This window comes from Alosa pseudoharengus, unplaced genomic scaffold (genome assembly GCF_046254945.1).
Source record: "Alosa pseudoharengus isolate Yale_2024_CS ecotype anadromous, Long Island Sound unplaced genomic scaffold, YU_APseudo_1.1 YU_APseudo_1.1_scf_15, whole genome shotgun sequence".
Taxonomy (NCBI): Eukaryota; Metazoa; Chordata; class Actinopteri; order Clupeiformes; family Clupeidae; genus Alosa; species Alosa pseudoharengus.
The window spans coordinates 26,542,655-26,560,154 of NW_027468620.1; positions in this window are offsets into that span (position 1 = coordinate 26,542,655).

Genomic DNA, 17,500 nt, shown 5'->3' on the forward strand with positions numbered 1-17,500 from the left:
ATTTTCTGAAAGAAATATAGGCCTAGGCTTTAGGCTAAGCGAGTAACTGGTTGGAAAAAAAAAAAAACAGCACGAGTTGACTGCCAACACCTGGCTTTAACTGCCAACACCTGGCTTTAAGTGGCGCTATCGGTGCCGTGAGGCAGACGGTTAACACGCGTCTGACTCCCTCCCGGGCAGGAGGAGGTTTAAGTAGACTATTTTGGCGAGTAGCTGTCGTGGAAATTATCCACTTCCCGAAACCTCCAATCCAACTAGCACTCTGATGTCAAAGACCCGAAGGAGAACACCAAGACGAGAAATGCTGAAGACTGTTGATCCTTTATTCACCGTATTGCAGTGATGATACAATCCAAACAATGTCAGGACTGAACCGTCAGGCAAGAGAGTGATGAGTTGCAGCTGCTACCCCGATGAGATCTGATCTGAATGTGCCTGAGCTCTCTCTTTTATGCTCTCAGGGGCCTGAGAGGCGTTCCTATCATCAGGAGCGTCACCAGGCCCCTTCTAGCCAATCAGAACGTTTTGGGACTTGAGATATTGGTGGAAACTCCTTCTCATATAAACATTAAAAAATGTGTGTTGCTAGGCAGAATACATGTGATCAAGTTCTATGTGTAATCTGTTGCCAGGCAGGGTATGTTTTGATTTGGTTCTATGTGTCATCCTAATTTCGGTTTCACTTCCCCTCCCTGGAAGGTCCCTGCATCTCCTCTTCTGCTAGCCCCTTCTATTTATGCCCTTCTGGTAAGCACCTTTCTTTCCCAGGCCCTGTTTTTACTTTCACTCTTAGCCTTTGACAGCTCAGTCTCATGACTTCCAGTAAATGTTGCATAACAGTTGCACAAACAACACCTCTATAGTAAATGGAATGTTTTCCAATAAACCAGCACACACACACACACAAGTATTATTATTATGTCTGGATAAAATCACCACATATTCCCCCCTTTGAGGCTAAATTAGCCTCACTATGCAGCATAAGCAGTATTTAAACACAGGAGTGTGCCATAACCCCGTATATTGTCATGACACCTCAGGCTATATGCACATGAGCAAGTTACAGGGGAATAGCGTTTTTTATTAAAAACCTAATGTTAAACATGAAACCTTAAACCTTATTTAAGAACTAATAGGAATGTGTCGGCATCACTGCCCTTATGTGAGTGAGTAATAACATTGATAAGCAAACCCCGAACGCCCAGATCAAGTGACAGAAAGGCCAATTGTTCGTTAAGAACGAGTTGTGAAATCTCCCCATTTATTGACTGAAACAAATGGCTGGGACCCGAAACGGATACGTCCCCAAAGTGACCTGAAACCTCATATATTTCAACCAGTCACTTTTTGCACACGAGGTTAAGTAAAACCCCATGCTTCATGGCACTCAATGCACTAGGTATGGTAGCAGGCATTGGCGCGGCCTAATCCGTCACTCATCTATGCCCTACGGGCGCAAGGTTATTCCGCAAACCTTATATATAAGAGTAAATGATAAATCAAGAGCCCTGGACGCCCAGAGCTGGTGACAGAACGACCAATTCCTTGTTATGAACACATGGCTAGGACCCGAGACGGATTTGTCCCCAAAGCGGCTAATGTGCTAGTCACTTTGAGCATAAAAGAATTTTCATGCAACGGCCATCGGTGCCAAATCGGAGTTACATAACAACTTCATGATCCCACTCGTCACTCACCCATCCTTCTTCCAGGTATATGGCTCCTTAAGTAAATTCTTATATAGAGTATGTAAATGGTGTATATATGGCCCTTGTCTGGCCTTTACGCACCACCCCCCTTTGTTACTCGCAACGTCATCCCCTTACTCCTCCGGATTCCTCCGGGCATTCACACTAGCGTGAGAACGGGTGAGCGCGCCGGCCGCAGGCGCGCCACACCGAGGGGACGGGCCGCCAGGCTCTGCCTTAGGTTGCCCCTGCTGGCCATTGGGGTCGTACCCGTCCTCGAGCACTGACCGCGCCACACACCTGCCACGCCACTAGGCGGGCCAGGCCCGACGTACGGTAAGTTGGGGTGAGGTGAGCGCTTCTAGTAGCAAGCCTTGGTTATACCTGGCCGGGTTTGGATGGCCTTGCAGTTGAGGGCTAAAACCTCATATAAAATTGAATCAAGATTACTTAATGCGACTTATTCGTGCGACTTATTCGTGTCAGGTCACAGCCCATAACCCTACTTTTTTACTCTGTCACCTGGGCGTGCAGGCATGTGTCTTGTGAATTACCTGTCAGTGTTGTGTATGTGAGCGTGAGTCAGTGTGCGTGTGTAGAGATGGGTGACTCGCAGGACCCCACCTCTACTCGTACATGACCGGGAGAGGAAACTCCGGGGGAGGAAACTCCTGTTCCTGCTCCCGCTCCTGTTCCAGCATTCGAGCGAGGAAGTCGCTCTCCATTACATGACCCTCGTTGAACTCGTCTTCCATTATTCGTCCCACACTAGTTTGCACTAAAAGAATTCTCTCACTTTCATCCTCCTCACCCCATGGTGTCATTACATTCTGGACCAAGAGCTGTCTAGCAACCACCTTTGAGCAAACTTTTCCACAACATTGAGTAATACAGCAAAACATTCCTACCACTAAGGCTGCTCCTAGCAATAACTTCCCCAGAAATGCTACAATCTTACCCCCCCATGACCCAAAGGTGTCCGTCAGCCACCGGGTTACAGGGGCAAAGATTCCTGAGATATCCGGGATTCCATCAAACGTCAGTCCTTTTCCAGAGTTCTCGTGGGCTTCCTTGTTTACAGCCTTGAGTCTTTTCATTGCGTTTGTGAAGTCGTCCATGTTCTCGCCTTCCCCTGGGACGTACGTACAACACGAGTCTGTTCCAACGATCGCGCACACCCCACCTTCCTTTGCTAGTATCCAGTCCACTGCTATCCTGGTTTCCATTGCCATTTTTGTGGTGGCGTTCAACCTCCTGTCAAACGCGTTGAACGCGTCTATAGTGGCATTCATGAACCGCAGGGCGTTGTAGTGGATGTAGTTGATCCATTGAACATTCTTGGCGATGCCTACGGATGCTCCGTAGAAGGGGAGGGCGGCTTCAAATCCGGCGAGTACCTCGTCCCGTGCCTTGAACTGTCTCGGGACGTTGTGGGGTTGTCCGAATACGTCCATATACACTCCATCGTCAGCGTCTCTTCGGCTTCTCCTCAGGTTCCCTTTTATCGGCGTTTGCTGGTTGGCCCCTGGGCTGGTTGAGTTCAATGTTGAGTTGCGTTCTGACCAGGGGACTATGTAGGTTTGCTGGGCCAGGGTGACCCTGGCACACTTTCCTCTCCAGTATTTTGGAAGGGTGTTTCGCAGTCCCCATCGTCTTCCACAGGCCCACCATAAGTCTGCCAGCGGAATATCCTGTTCATACATCCAATTCACGCTCAGCATCGTGGTGTTTACTTCGACTCCAATCCTCTTCCCGTTGTCGCTGCTTTCTACCAGGCGAAACGAGAGGCTGTTGGATTCGTGGACCCACTTTGCTGCACAGCGTCCTTCAAATGCTCCTACATCCTTCGCGCCCCCCCTTACTGTGCTTTCAGTGGGGTGTACTTCAAAGCATTCAAACCCTACGTCTTCTGGTATCTCATAAAGGTGGTGGGTTTTCCTTGCTACCCTGGCCCCCATGCCCGGGTAGTCTCTTCTACATCTTGCCTCATTCTCTTGGGTCTTGTGTGCCCTTTTCCCTTTTGTTTGCTCTGCATATAAGGGGCCTATACTAATCCACCCTTTCCGTAGCTCCTCACTTCCCAATCGTACAAGGCATCCGAAAGGAGAGAGTTTGTCTTCCTCGTATTGCCTTCCTGACTCTTGGTATACTACATCCTCTTCTCCAGTTCCTGGTGCTGGCAGTACTGTCAGCTTTGGTTTCACTGCCGAGCACACGTAACACCCTCCTTCTGGTTTTACTGTCTTTGCTGTGTATTTGGCCCATTGCATCCATGAATTATTCTCCCAGGCGCCCAAAGCGCCCGTGGATCTTTTCCTTCTATTCTTGGTTTGAGTCCCATTAACCTGTTCCTTTTCCAAGACCTTGGGAAGCATGTCTGTACTATTTACATTCTTGCTCTTATTTTTGCTTTGAGTCACTGCATTGTCCAGCACCGGGATGTATTCGTTACTCCCCGATGCTTCTGGTTCTGGTGTGTGTGTCTCATCTCCTGATCCTTCTATGTACAGAATATTGTCCGTGTCTAGGGCACTGTCGTCGAGCATCTCCTCTCCGTCTCCCTGCAGAGCGTCATTGGGGGTGGCAGTCTGCGCCCCCTCCATCGCTCTCGTCGTCCTCCGGGGAGCCCGGGAGGGGCCAGTCAAGAGCCTCGTCGAAGCCTCCAATCCAATGGGTACCGGGGGAACTGCCCCAGTTGGTCCCTTGGAGAATTCGTCTTGTCTCCCGGCTGGTCCCTGGGCGGTCATCCCCGGAGTGGGGGCCGCCCGTGTCGTGCCCTGAGTCCGTCGGCCTCTCCACCACAGGCTCCGCAGGAAGCCGCGAGCCCTGCTGAGGAGGTGTCCGGGGGGGAGGCGTAAGGACAGCGGGTAGTCTGAGTGCGTCGAGGGCCTTGGCCATTTCTGCGGCAGCTTGCTGTGCTCCACTCTGGTCGTTGGCAGGGGCGTCGGCTGGGTATGGGTAATCCCAGTCGCTGTAGAAGTCCCCAAAGTCGATGGTGTCGTTCCCTCGCTGGTGCGATGGTGGCGATGGCGGTGCTTCTTCTTCCGGCCTCGGCGCTTCTTCGGCGTCGCTTCCTGTGAGGTCGGGTGTGTCCGTGGCATGAGAGTGGGCTGTAGGGTCGGCTGGTGGACCACCGCTGGTTGAGGCTGTGGCAGGTCTGGGTACTTGGGATTCGGGAGTGGTTCCCACCTCAGGTGGATATCGCCTTCTCCTCCTCGAGCCTGGCTCGGCCCCAGCATCGCCAGCACCTGTAGGCACAGATAGGGGAGGGAGAACAGCAGGCACCCCAGGTACATTGCGCCCAGGGCCATCAGCAGGAGCCGGCAGTATCCTCCGCCTCGTACTCCTACGCGTACTCGGTCCTCCCCTTTGTTCCCCACCACCATCATCCTCCCCGGGGGAGTCTGGTGGGGGTCCTGGCGGGCTCTGGTCCCCGTCATCGTCCTCCGACTCCTCTGGACCTCTTGCTCCTTCTGGTGGCACCGCCCTGTAACAAGAGTTAAGGTGATACCACAAATCTGATCCTTGCACTCTTACCGCCCGGGGGGTAGCCTGGGTCACTCTGTAGGGCCCCTCTGCCCTGGGGTCGAGACACGACCTTTTAAACACCCTCAGGTACACCCAGTCTCCCACTTGGATCGGTCCTGGCTCAGTCCTCTGCTCCCGCGCTCTCTCTCTTCTCTTCTGCTCGTTGAAAACTGCCCTGTGAACTTGAGAAAGCTGTTTAATATAACTGCTCACCTCTTGTTCTAGAATTTCCAGCGGGGGCCTCTGATCCCCTCTGAACCGTGGCGTGGGCATCGCCCGCCCCGTCACCATTTCGTGCGGGGTCAGATGCGTGGTTCGATTTTTTTCACAACGCATTTTCATCAGCGCGATTGGCAGTGCGTCGACCCAATTTAGGTTTGGCAGGTTTGGATCGTCGTGCGCGCTTCGGACGATCTTCGCTATTTTATTCTTCAGCGTTCCGTTCGCTCTTTCGACCATCCCCTGAGATTGCGGGTGGTAAACACAACCAAACCGAGTCTTGATGCACAGCGCCTGTGCAATCTTTTTCCATGTGTTGGCCGTAAACGCTCGGCCATTGTCGCTGCTGATTATTTCTGGGATCCCAAACCTGGGTATCACCTCCCTCGCTAGGAATCGAATCACCGTTTTCTCGTCCTGCCCTCGGCTTGGACAGGCTTCTACCCATCGTGAGTAGCGGCATATTATTACCAGTACGTGTTTGTACGTGTTCACCGTTCGACCCATGTCGATGTAATCCATCACCAGGTGTTTGAACGGTCCCTCTGGGAGTGGCACGTGTCCCAGGGGCCGTGGTCCTATGCCTATTGTTATGTTGTTTCTGTAATTGTGTGTGGCACAAGTGTGGCAATTTCTTAACACGTAATTGATGCGATCTTGAAGGTATGGGGCCCAGAACCCTTTGTCAAGTATCTGCCGCTTGACCTCCCCCCTTGCGCAATGATCCACATCATGCGCATCATGAATGAGGAGATCAAGGAGTCCACTTGGGGCCACCACCCTTCCGTCATGACTTCGCCACACCCCATTCCTGCCTTTCGACGCACCCCTTTCTTCCCATAACAACGTCTCGGCCTGCGGAGCTGCATTCTGTGCGTCTTTAATAGCGCTAAGCGTGAGTAAAGGATCCACAATCCTAAAGGTTCGTCCGTCAGGCGAGGTTCGGACCACTGGGGCTTGTATCACTGTGTCGGTTGCTGTGAAATAGCGATCAATTACGCTCGGTGAGTATCTCGCTTCACAAGGCTTGTCGCAGCACTCAGGGCAACTGGCCCTTTGGCATAGCGCGCAACAGGCGGGATCTACCTGGTGCTCATGGTCGTCATTACACCATTGGGAGCACCACATACACGTATTGTAGGGGTAGGGGCATTTTGTAGGGCAAGGCATACTGTGTATCGCCCTGTTAAGCAGTATTTTGTGTGGCTCGTTATCCTGTGGGGATTTAGGGGCTGTATTCAACTTCCTAGCCTCTAACGCCGCTTCCTTTGCTGCCTCATCTGCCTGTGCATTCCCTAGGGTAATGTAGTCCTGTCCCTTACAGTGCGCTTTGCATTTGCATATTGCGAGTGTTTTTGGACGCATCATGGCTGCTAACAACAACTGAATCTGCTCTAGATGCTGTATTGGGCTCCCATCCGATTTCTTGAACCCTCTCTGTTTCCACTGGGCGCCATGCACATGGCAAACATTGTGGGCATAGGCGCTATCTGTGTGTACGGTTGCATCCTGCCCTTCTGCTAAAGAGCATGCTGCTGTCAGCGCCTTTAATTCAGCTAGCTGCGCTGAACATGGTTGTGTGCACGGTTCGCTCATAACTGTCACAAAGGTTTCTGGACCTTTCATCTGTACTACGCTAAACCCTGCATGCGTCTTGTTGTCATAGTTATGGCTGGAACCATCCACAAAGTAGGTGATTCCTTGTCCTAACGGCTCACTCTGCAGGTCTTCCCTCAGCTTGGAAAAGGCGATTGAGTCCGCCACACAGTCATGTGGCTCGCCCTCATAATCAAGCGGGATGAGATCCGCCGGGTTTCCTGCCGTGTCGCATGCCTTTATAGTGACATCTGGGCAGAGTGACAGATTGTAGTACCTCAACTGCCTCTGAGGCGTCACGCAGAACTTCCCTTGTTCCACTAACTGCGCTATTGCGTGGCTGGTGTGTACCACCACTGGCCATCCCATGGTAATGTTGGAAGCTTTGACGTATGCCGAGTACACTGCTTCAAGACCCTGGAAGCATGGTGGGTAGCCTTGGGCCACCGCGTCCAGCTTTGAGCTGTAGTAGGCGATTGCCTGTTTGCCGCGTCCATGACACTGTGTCTGTGCCACAATCGCGGTCATGTACGCGTCTTTTCCTGCTTCCTTCCTGACCGACACGTACAGATAGAAGGGTCTTCCGTAATCCGGCAGTGCAAGTGCAGGTGCTTGCTGTAGTTCTCCTTTGATGCGTTCAAACGCTTCATTTCCATCCATTGTCCATGTGAGACGGTTCCTCAGGTGGCTGGTTCCAGCTTGCACGATCATGGCTCGTAGTGGGGCTATCTTTTGTTCATAGCATTCCACCCAGTCGCTGCTGAAACCTATGAGTCCAATGAACGACATCATTTGCTTTACTGTGTTTGGCTTCGGTGCCTTGGTAATTGCCTCAATGTGTTCTGGGGCGATGCCCTTGTGCCCATGCGAAATTCGGCGACCTAAGTAGATCACCTGGGGCTGTGCAAACTGTAGCTTCTTCCTCGATGCTTTGTACCCCCCTTCGGCCAGAACGGTCAGCACATGGACTGTATCCTTCTCACACGTTTCCTGGTCCGGGGAGCATACCAAGACATCGTCAACATACTGCAGAATCGTGCTCCGGCACACGATGTGTTTTAAGTCCTCCTTGAGCGCCTGGTTGAAAATGTGCGGTGAGTGCTTGAACCCTTGTGGGAGCCTTGTGTACTGGAACGTCTTGCCTTGATATTTGAATGCAAAGAACTCCCTGCTCGCGGGTGCCACTCGTATCGTAAAAAATGCTTGAACCAGATCAATGGCGGAGAACGTTGTTGCACTCGCCGGGATGTTGGTCATTAGTACGTTAGCATGTGGGACGTCCGCTGGATAGTCCTCAATGCGTTCATTAACAGGTCTGAGGTCCTGGACCATTCTCCATCGCACTCCGTCTGCCTTCAGCACAGGAAATATGGGTGTGTTGCACCTCGCACTTGGGACTTCCTCTAAGACTCCTGCTCCCAGGAGATCTTCAATTGTTCCTCTTATTCCTTCAGCTGCTTCTGCTGAAATGGGGTACTGTGGTTGGAAAGGCAGCGTCGCTCCTGGTTTCAGTCTGAACTCCACAGGGCTTGCTGACTTGACCAATCCTATGTCACCATCTCCTTGTGACCATACCACAGGCGGCACTTTTCTCAATATTCTCTCTGTTCGTTCGGTGCCTGTCTCTGTCGCTTCTTGTAGCATCATCATTTTCCAGGGGGTCGGTCCCGGCCTCCCTGTCTTCTTATCCGTCTCATTGTCTATGTAGTACTTCTTGTATTCCTCCCATTCTGGGTCAGATTTGTTGATGGGCACATGGTTCTCCTTATCCCAGCATCGATATCCTGCTCCTCCCAGTAGGCCATACATGCAGTATGGGTTGCCATAGGGGCATCCCTTAACGTAGGGTATGTCATGAACCTCCTCCGAGGCCATTTGTCCGCCCTGATGGCCTTCCTGGGAGTGTATTGCTGGTTGTGCTGCCCTTTTCTTGGGGCACCATGACAGCTGTCGCATGTATGTGCTCCACTCCGCATCTTCTTTGCTGAATGGCACATGTCTCGTTTTGTCCCAGCAGCGGCGCCCCGCTCCTGGGAATAGGCGGTAGAGACAGAACCGGTTCCCATATGGACACCCTTTAGCATAGGGTATCTCCTCTTTCTCCTGTGGTTCTGTGTCCATGATCTCGATCACTTGTGGGACTCCCCACACGGTGACTGGTCTGTCCAACTTTATCCTGAACATTGGTTCTCCTTCACAGCTTATGGCCGTTTGTAGTCGGTCATTCCCTGTATCTTTCCATTTGATGCACTTGGCCTCGAGCATTACTAGGCCCATTTCTCTTGCTCTGTGACCTCTGGCCACTCTCAGGGTGATGTGTGGCATTGTTCCGGGCATGTTGAAGATTACGCCTAGATCCCATCCTTCCACAAATTTCACCTCAGCGGCTACTCCTTCTTTGGCCACCACTAGTGCGCGTATGTCAAGTGGGATGCGTCCCCACTTACCCACTTCCCTATTCCATTTTTCTTCTCTTTCTTTGTTTGGCGTTTGGTCGAATTTTATCGTGCAGTGAAAAGGGCATCTTGGTGTCCTCAACTGAGCATGAAGGCTGTTTATTTGAAAGGCATGCTCGTTGTAGACCACTCGCTCTATGTTTGGTTCCAATCGTCCAATCCAGTAGACCTGGTGAGTTTCAGTTTGAGACGGGGCACTTATTCTTAGGGCCATTTGGGTTGCCAGTCCTGTTATCTGTACTCCTGTTGGGGAACACTCAATTTGGAGTCTTAGGTTGCACAGCGCGTCTCGTCCCAATAGGTTGACGGGCGTGTGTTCTGCTATTAAGACTGGTATCCTGATTTCCTTGTCTTCTATTTGGATTGATACTGGGGCCGTCATTGGAATTAGCTGCGTTTTCCCCGAAAAACCCACTGTCTTCATAAACTTTCCTGAAGACCTGGGGAGGTGTTGGGCATCTTTTGGGTGAAGACAAGTATACGTTGCCCCTGTATCCACTAAACATTCTACCTCCATGCCCTCGATTAGAACCTGCAGCATTGGTTCTGCGTCAGCTCCCCTTGTCAGGGCGGGGAACTGACCCTCCCCTGGGTTTTCTGGGCCTCGTCAATTCCAGCTTCCCCCGTAAGGGGAGACTGGACCAGAGGGTGCCTGCATTTGCTGTGGAGCTCTCCCTTGATGTGGAGCATAATTTCCCCCTTGCATTTGTCCTTGGTTTGCCTGTCCTCCTTGGTTGTTCTGGCCTCTGGCTTTTGTTGGGCAATTCCTGGAGATGTGGCCTATTCCTCCGCATATCCAACATTCAATGTTGTTCCCTTGGTTTTGCTGGCCTTGGTATTGTCCTCTTCCATAGCCTCCTCTGCCTTGTCCTCCTCTTCCCTGGCGGGATCCTCCTCTGCCTCTTGGCTGGTACCATTGTTGTCCCTGTTGCTGTTGTTGTGGGGGTCCATATGGCGCTTGCTGCCATGTCTGCATCATGGGCTGCACAGGCTGTGGTTGCATCATTACTGGCTGCTGCATCATGGGTTGTTGCACCACTGGTTGTTGTGCCACTGGTTGTTGTGGCTGCGGGGCAGGGGCTGTAGTGGGCATCACTGGAGCTTGGGTGGCTGCCTTCTTTGCCCCCTTTGCCTCCTGGAGCTGTACATGGGTCAGCTTCCTTATGGTCTCCTTTTCTTGTTGTTCCTCCCTGTCTTTCCCTTGCCTGTACAGAGTTACATGGTGCACTACTGCCAGCCTGAATTCCTCTTTGGGCATGGCTGCCACGCGCCAGTCATTTTCCAACTGTGTTCTCACTTCCTTGGGCAGAGCGTCCATGACTGCTCTCCTGAACTGCATGGTGAGGGGTCCTGAATCTTCCGGCCTTTGTTCCATCCTTATCGTCCATTCCTGCGCTGCCTTTTCCACGAAGGCTGCGGGATTGTCACTATCTTTGAGCTTCTCTATCCAGACGGCTGAGGGGCTGTACTGGTTGGGGTATGCCGACCTCAAGGCTTTCCATACATCATTTCGGACACTGTCGAAACACAGGGCATCCCTGTTGGCATTCATCAACCGCCCTAGGTTCTCTCTCTCCAGTACAGCCTCTGTGTCTGCCTTTCCCAATATCAGGCCGAGTAGATACTTTATGTCTCCCACGGCCAGATTTCGGCCTTGGGTTTCTGATTCTAGCCGACTTATCCATCGGCCTGCACCCTCATGCAGGACAGGGAGTCGTGAAATGAGGCCATTCACATCTGAGTGGGTCCACGGCTGGTAGTGGGCCGTTTGATTTTTTGTTATCAATGGTGCCATCACCACTGTCTCTTCTTCATCCGATTCTTCTGGGATGGCTTCCCTCCTTTCCTTTTCTCTTCTGGTTCTTTCTCTCTCCTTTTTTTCCCTCCTTTTCCAATTTTTCCAGCTCCTTCTTGTTTTCTTTCAGGCCTTTTTTCACTCCCCCTTCAATTTCGTTGAGTCCCTTCCGTACCCCTTTTCTGATCTCGTCCAGGCCTTTCTCCACTCCTTTTTTCATCCTGCTGATTCCAAACAGCCCTGTGGCGAGCACACTGGGTGGGATCATCATTGGGAGCATTCCGGCCCGTCCTTTACATGCCTCTGTTTGTCGCTGGTGGGCCCTCACACCCTGTACTCCTCTGAACGCTCTTCCGCAGCCGAGACACACTGCGGGGTCCGCTTCTTTCGGGGCCTGTGGCAGTTCTCTTTGAACCTGTTCTGTGAGGAACTGTTCTACGACACCTAGTCCTTCCTCCTCCTCTCCTGCTGACTCATAGTCTTCTCCCGAGCCAGCCTGGCTGTCTGCCCCGTCCGTGTCTTCCCCTTCATCTTCCGCTATCGTGGTTGGGCTGCAGGATAGTTTGAAGGTTAGTCGGCGGGCCCCCTTTTTCTCGGAGGACTCCCGTCCGAGTCCTTGACGGTTTCTTCTCAGTTCCTCATTCTTCTTCCTTTCTTCCTCTCTGAGCTTTCCTTCCCTTTCTTCTTGCGCTACCATGGTCTTCATTCTTTTCAGGACTTCTGTCATTTCTCTATTTAGGCTCTCGCAGCATTCCCTGCAGGCCTTTTTATACTTGGCATGCTCTGGCGTGCTCCCTGGGCCTGCCCCTCCGTCTCCCCACCTTTCCACCTCTATTATTTCCTCCATAATCTCCTCGGCCAGCTTTCCTTCTTTTGATCCAATTCTTTTAGCGGCTTTCAACTCCTTCAGACCTTCTTCCATTCTCATCATTTTTCTCTCATACCGTTCTTCACTCCCTTGTTCCTCTTTTCTTTTTCTTCGGTGTCTGTCTTCTGCTTGTCTAACGGCCTCTTCCACTTCCTTCCAGCATGCCTGGATGTATTCCTTGAGCCTCCTCTCTAGCTCCTTGCACCCCTCCATTACAGGTTCCTTGTCCACCTGCGACCTCACCCAGGCCAGGGTTTCCAGGGCCTCTCCATCTCGGGCCTCTCTCTCCTCCTCCCCTGTGGCCTTTATCCATTTTTTCATGACTGCCTCCAGGTGGTCCCACAGCTCTTCAAACCACTGTTTCTGTCTTTCTTCTCTCCCCCCAGGGGCCTGCTCCCTCCTTTGGTCTGGGAGGCGTGGGGGTTCGCTCCTTTCAGCTTCCGGGTCACCCGCGCCCGTCTTCTGGCTCTCCCAATAGGGCTTTTGGGGGCTGGTTACTGGAGGTCCATTTGTCTCCCAATGTCCTTTTGTGCTCGCTTGGAAGTCGCTTACCACCTGCTCTTCCGTAGCCTCTTCTCCAATCCATTCCTTCCTTCCATCTGGCCCTGTGTTTTCCAGGAGGTATGCTGGGATTGTCGTCCCGGTTGGGGACGATGGTGGAGATGGTTGTGCAGACGCCGGTTGAGGTGTCGATAGTCCTGGCTGGGGGTTAGCCTGTTCCCATCTAATCCTCTTTATTTCTTTCAAAACCTCCGCGCAGGATCCTTCCAGGGTGATTCCTTTCACCACTAGCGGGGCCTGCACTGCCAGGTGCACCGTTGGGGCCTGTGGTCCATACACCGGTGCTTGCATTGCCAGGGCCCGCGGGTTTCTCTCCTCCAAGCGTCGGAATATCTCCCGCGCGTTATCTTCCTCTCGTGGCACATCCGGGTATAGTTTGTCCTTTTCCCTGTATGGGGGAGGACGTAGCTCCTCCACGGGTGGAGCTCCTGGTTCTGATGTTTGAGTCAAAGCATCCAGTTCCCTTCTCGTGGGCTGTAGTTGGGGGCACTTTTCTGCAATGGGCGTTGTGGGCGGAGTGTCGGGCGGTGTGTCACTCTGGTCAGCCCTCTGCCTCCTCTTCCTTTCCGATATTTTCGCGAAGGCCTCCAGAGTGTTCAACTCCTTCTCTCTCTTTTCCTGCCTCCGTGTGCTCTTGTCATAGCCTTTGTAGTTCATAATTTTCTCCCTCATCTGTGCAATTATTGTCGGGTTGAGTGACCCTTCCTTTGGCCATGCTGTGTGGTCTCCTTTGTATCTCAGGAACCATTTGTGGTTGATGCTCTTTACGTCTTTCTCAGCAATGGCATTCTCCTTTACTACTTCCTCCAGGGGTGTCATTACTCTGGTCGCCATTCTTCTTAGAGGTCCAAACCGTAGTCTCTCCTTTCCTGTTCTGCTATGTCCTCGCGGTCAGTGCAGAACATAAGATAGTCCTTCTTGTATCGCCTTTCCCTCTCCCTCTTGTACCTGTTTTGGTCTTTTTCTTCCCAGTCCAGCCGTAGGTCGCTCACTAAGTATAGTATAGAATTCCGCACGTCGTCCCACTCCTTGAAGACAGTATTTAGTTTGCCTCTTCTTTCTTCAAATGCCTTCCCTTTATCGTTCACTGCGCTTACGCTCCACCCGTTACTCCGGTGCTCGGAGATTCTTATTATCCACTTTTCTTTTATTTTCAGGTCACCTGATGTAGCTCCTCCTTCACTTCCTGCTGCTTGGGGCTGTGGTTCCTCCTGCTTCCTCACTGGCAGGCTATTAGGGGTTAGTTCCCCCAATAACGAAAGCGTTGCTTTTAAGTCTATGTCGTCTCGATATTTGCACCTATACGGGAATTTGCACTCAAAGGGGACTTCACCCACGTATCCTACGTATTCTTGGCCTTTTCCGTCTCTGACGCTTATCTCCCAGTCGTGTTCGTCGTATTCAACAATATCTATGGCCCAGAGCACGTTCTGCTGTCCCTGTTCCATACACCTCTTAGAATCCTTTCTGTCCTTGTCCACGGAGCTCTTGAGTCTCTGTTAGTCTGATGTGTCACTTTCCTTTTAGATGTCAGCGTCTTCGGTAAACTGGTAGGTTCTATTACCCCACATATGTCTGAAACTGTTTCCTTCAAATTCCCTCACTTCTTCTTCCCTACTGCTGAACTTGAGGGAGTCCTCTCTGTCTTGCCTCTCTCTCTCCCTCTGGCACCTGTTCTGGTCCTTCTCCTCCCAGTCCAGTCGGAGGTCGCTTACCGTATACAGTATAGTGTCCCTTACTTCTCCCCAATCTTCGAGGACCGTATTTAGTTCAGCTCTTCCTCCCTCGAGTACCTCCCCTCTATTGTTTATGGCGCTCACGCTCCACCCCCTGTTCCCGCTTTCAGCGACCCTTATTGTCCACGTCTCTTTTATTTCCGAGCCGCCAGATGTGGCCCCCTCCTCACTCCCGGCTGCTTGGGGCTGTGCTCCCTCCGGTTCTTCCTGCGGCAGGGTAAAAGGGGTCAGCTCATACACCAGGGGAAGTGTTGCCTTCTCGTCTATTTCGTCCCGATATCTGCACCTGAAAGGGAATCTGCACCCAAAGGGGAACCGCCCTACGTACCCCACTTGTTCTTGATCCTCTCGGTCTCGGATGCTTATTTTCCAATCGTGTTCGCCGTACTCAGTGATATCTATGGTCCAGATTACGTTTTGTTGCTGATGTTCCATACACCCTCAAAGTCCTTCCTGGACCTAGCTAATGAGTTTCTGAGCCTTGCTAATCTGATGTATCGCTATCGTCACTCCTTGTGTCCATAGGCGTTCCTAATTCTAATGGGTAAGCTTTCCCTATCAGATGTTCTACTTTCCCTAGTAGCTCTGTGTAGCTACGGCACCGATATGCACCGCTCACAAGGCCCTCTCGGTTTCTTGTGAATATGCACCACTTATTGTCCCGCTGTCGAATGAAAGTGATATGCCACTTACTTTCTAAGTTCATTCGCTATTTGTGGGCGTCACTCTGCCTATTCTTCTCTAAATTCTTACTTTTATCTATTATTATAACTATCCTCTTTATTTTACCACCGCTATTTCATCAGTGGGGACTTTAAGCCCTTACCTTTCCTTTCAATAATATTTCTTCACTCAAAATTATCCTTTAACCTTTTATTTTTATTTATTTTTTTTTTCACAAAGTACATTTATTGGCTTTATTTCCTCTTTTATTTATTGAAGCAAGTACAAAACTTTTCACTTTAAGCAAAATCAGCAGATTACAAGTTTTTATTAAGCAGCTATTATGGAATTTTATTCAGCTAAGCAGTCGTTATAGAGGTCTTGCAGCAGTACCTCCCCCTTTTTTCCTTTCCCCTAGTTATTTGTCCTTCTCCTCCTTGTAGCTGGAGAATCTCTCTCAAACTTGCGCTTTCTGCCCTCAGGTGGGGCAAAGAGCTGGTCAACCACTGGCCTTGTGTTTACCCCCACAAACTTTCCTACCTGCTCTATCACTGTCTGCAGGGCCAATGGCGCTACGCGGGTGCCTAGCCTGGAGTGGGTTCCTCCGTATTTGTCAAACTGATCAATGTGAACTGAATACTTGTCCCTGCTGTTTCCTTCCTTGTTCCAGAATATTGACACTGACAAAGACCCTCTCATAAAACTGGCCAGCCTACCTCTGTCTCGGCCAACTATCTCCCTCACCTCCCGCTCTATATCCTGCACTGACTGGGGCTCAGCCGGGCCGTGAACCTCTCCCTGCTCTCTCTCTTGTCCTGGCTCCTGTTCAGGCTGAGACACAGTGGGGCTTTGGCTTGGGCTGTACTGGGGATTGGTTGGGCTGTAGCTTACAGAGGGTGGTGGGTTATATCGGGGAGTGGCTGGGCTATTGACTATACGGAATGGGCTGTGGATCAACTGGTGGGATACGGTATTACCTGGATAGGGAGTTGGAGCTCTCACTGGACCCCCCTGATCCGGCTCCTGGCGCCCCTCTTCTTCTGACCCTAGGCTGCTGTAGCCTGTCTCTGGTGGGGCACTGGCCTCCCCCTGTCCAATGTCTACCTCTATCTCTCCCACACTACTGTTTGGAGTGAACTCCCCTGAGGAGTCTGTGTCGGGCTCTCCCTCACCTGAATCGTCAGAAACTTCAAGGCGGTAAAGGATTTCTCCTAGGGTCTCTGGCCTATGGTCTCTCACAATCCTAAGCTTGGGCACCGTTGCTCTAGCACGGGGCTCGGGGGGGGCATCTGCAAAAACCTCCAATAGCTGCAACAATCTTCTTATGTTCAGACTATGGTTGTTGTGCAACCTTCTTATGAAAATGCCCGCAGCCGCTTCGATTATGTGAGTCTGACGCCCGTCTGTCAGTGTGACGATCCTCCTTCCCTCGCCGAGCTCCTCTACCTCAAATGTGTATGTGTACTTGTCTTGCATCTATTGTGGGCCCATGCCCAGGCAACAAAACAAAACACAACGGCGCACACTCAGCTTTTACAGAAACAACAACAAATTATGATAAAATATGTTTTGTTCATCACCCTTTTTGTTCAGGACGGTTTTTTACACATTTTAACTCACAGCTAATATTGCAGTTTACCTATTAACCCGTTCTTTTCTCTGAGACACACGTATATTTTAGGGCAGCCCGTGCTCCCTTTACACAAAATATTATTTTAGTTTTCTCCTTGAAAACTAGATTTCCTCCTTGGAAATTAAAACACTATTTCAGTTTTCTCCTTGAAAACTAGATTTCCTCCTTGGAAATCATTATATGGCCATTTAACTCAGTTTTCTCCTTGAAAACTATTTTTAACCGGTTTTCACAATCACAAAACGCTTTTAAGATCAACAGTACAACCCAATCTCTGTCTTGTGTCTCCACTATTCTTTTGAGGATTCTGGTAAAACACCCCTTCCCGGCCTACCCACCGACTCCCACAGTACAGCTCTCCTAATAATAAGCAAAACGCTTACCTTGTTTTGGGCCCTGAGAGCTGCACTGGAGAAGTCTGCTTCACCCGGGACGGAACTGTTTCCCCTGTTGAATCCTTTCAAATCTCGGTGGGACCTCCAGATCTGTCGTGGAAATTATCCACTTCCCGAAACCTCCAATCCAACTAGCACTCTGATGTCAAAGACCCGAAGGAGAACACCAAGACGAGAAATGCTGAAGACTGTTGATCCTTTATTCACCGTATTGCAGTGATGATACAATCCAAACAATGTCAGGACTGAACCGTCAGGCAAGAGAGTGATGAGTTGCAGCTGCTACCCCGATGAGATCTGATCTGAATGTGCCTGAGCTCTCTCTTTTATGCTCTCAGGGGCCTGAGAGGCGTTCCTATCAT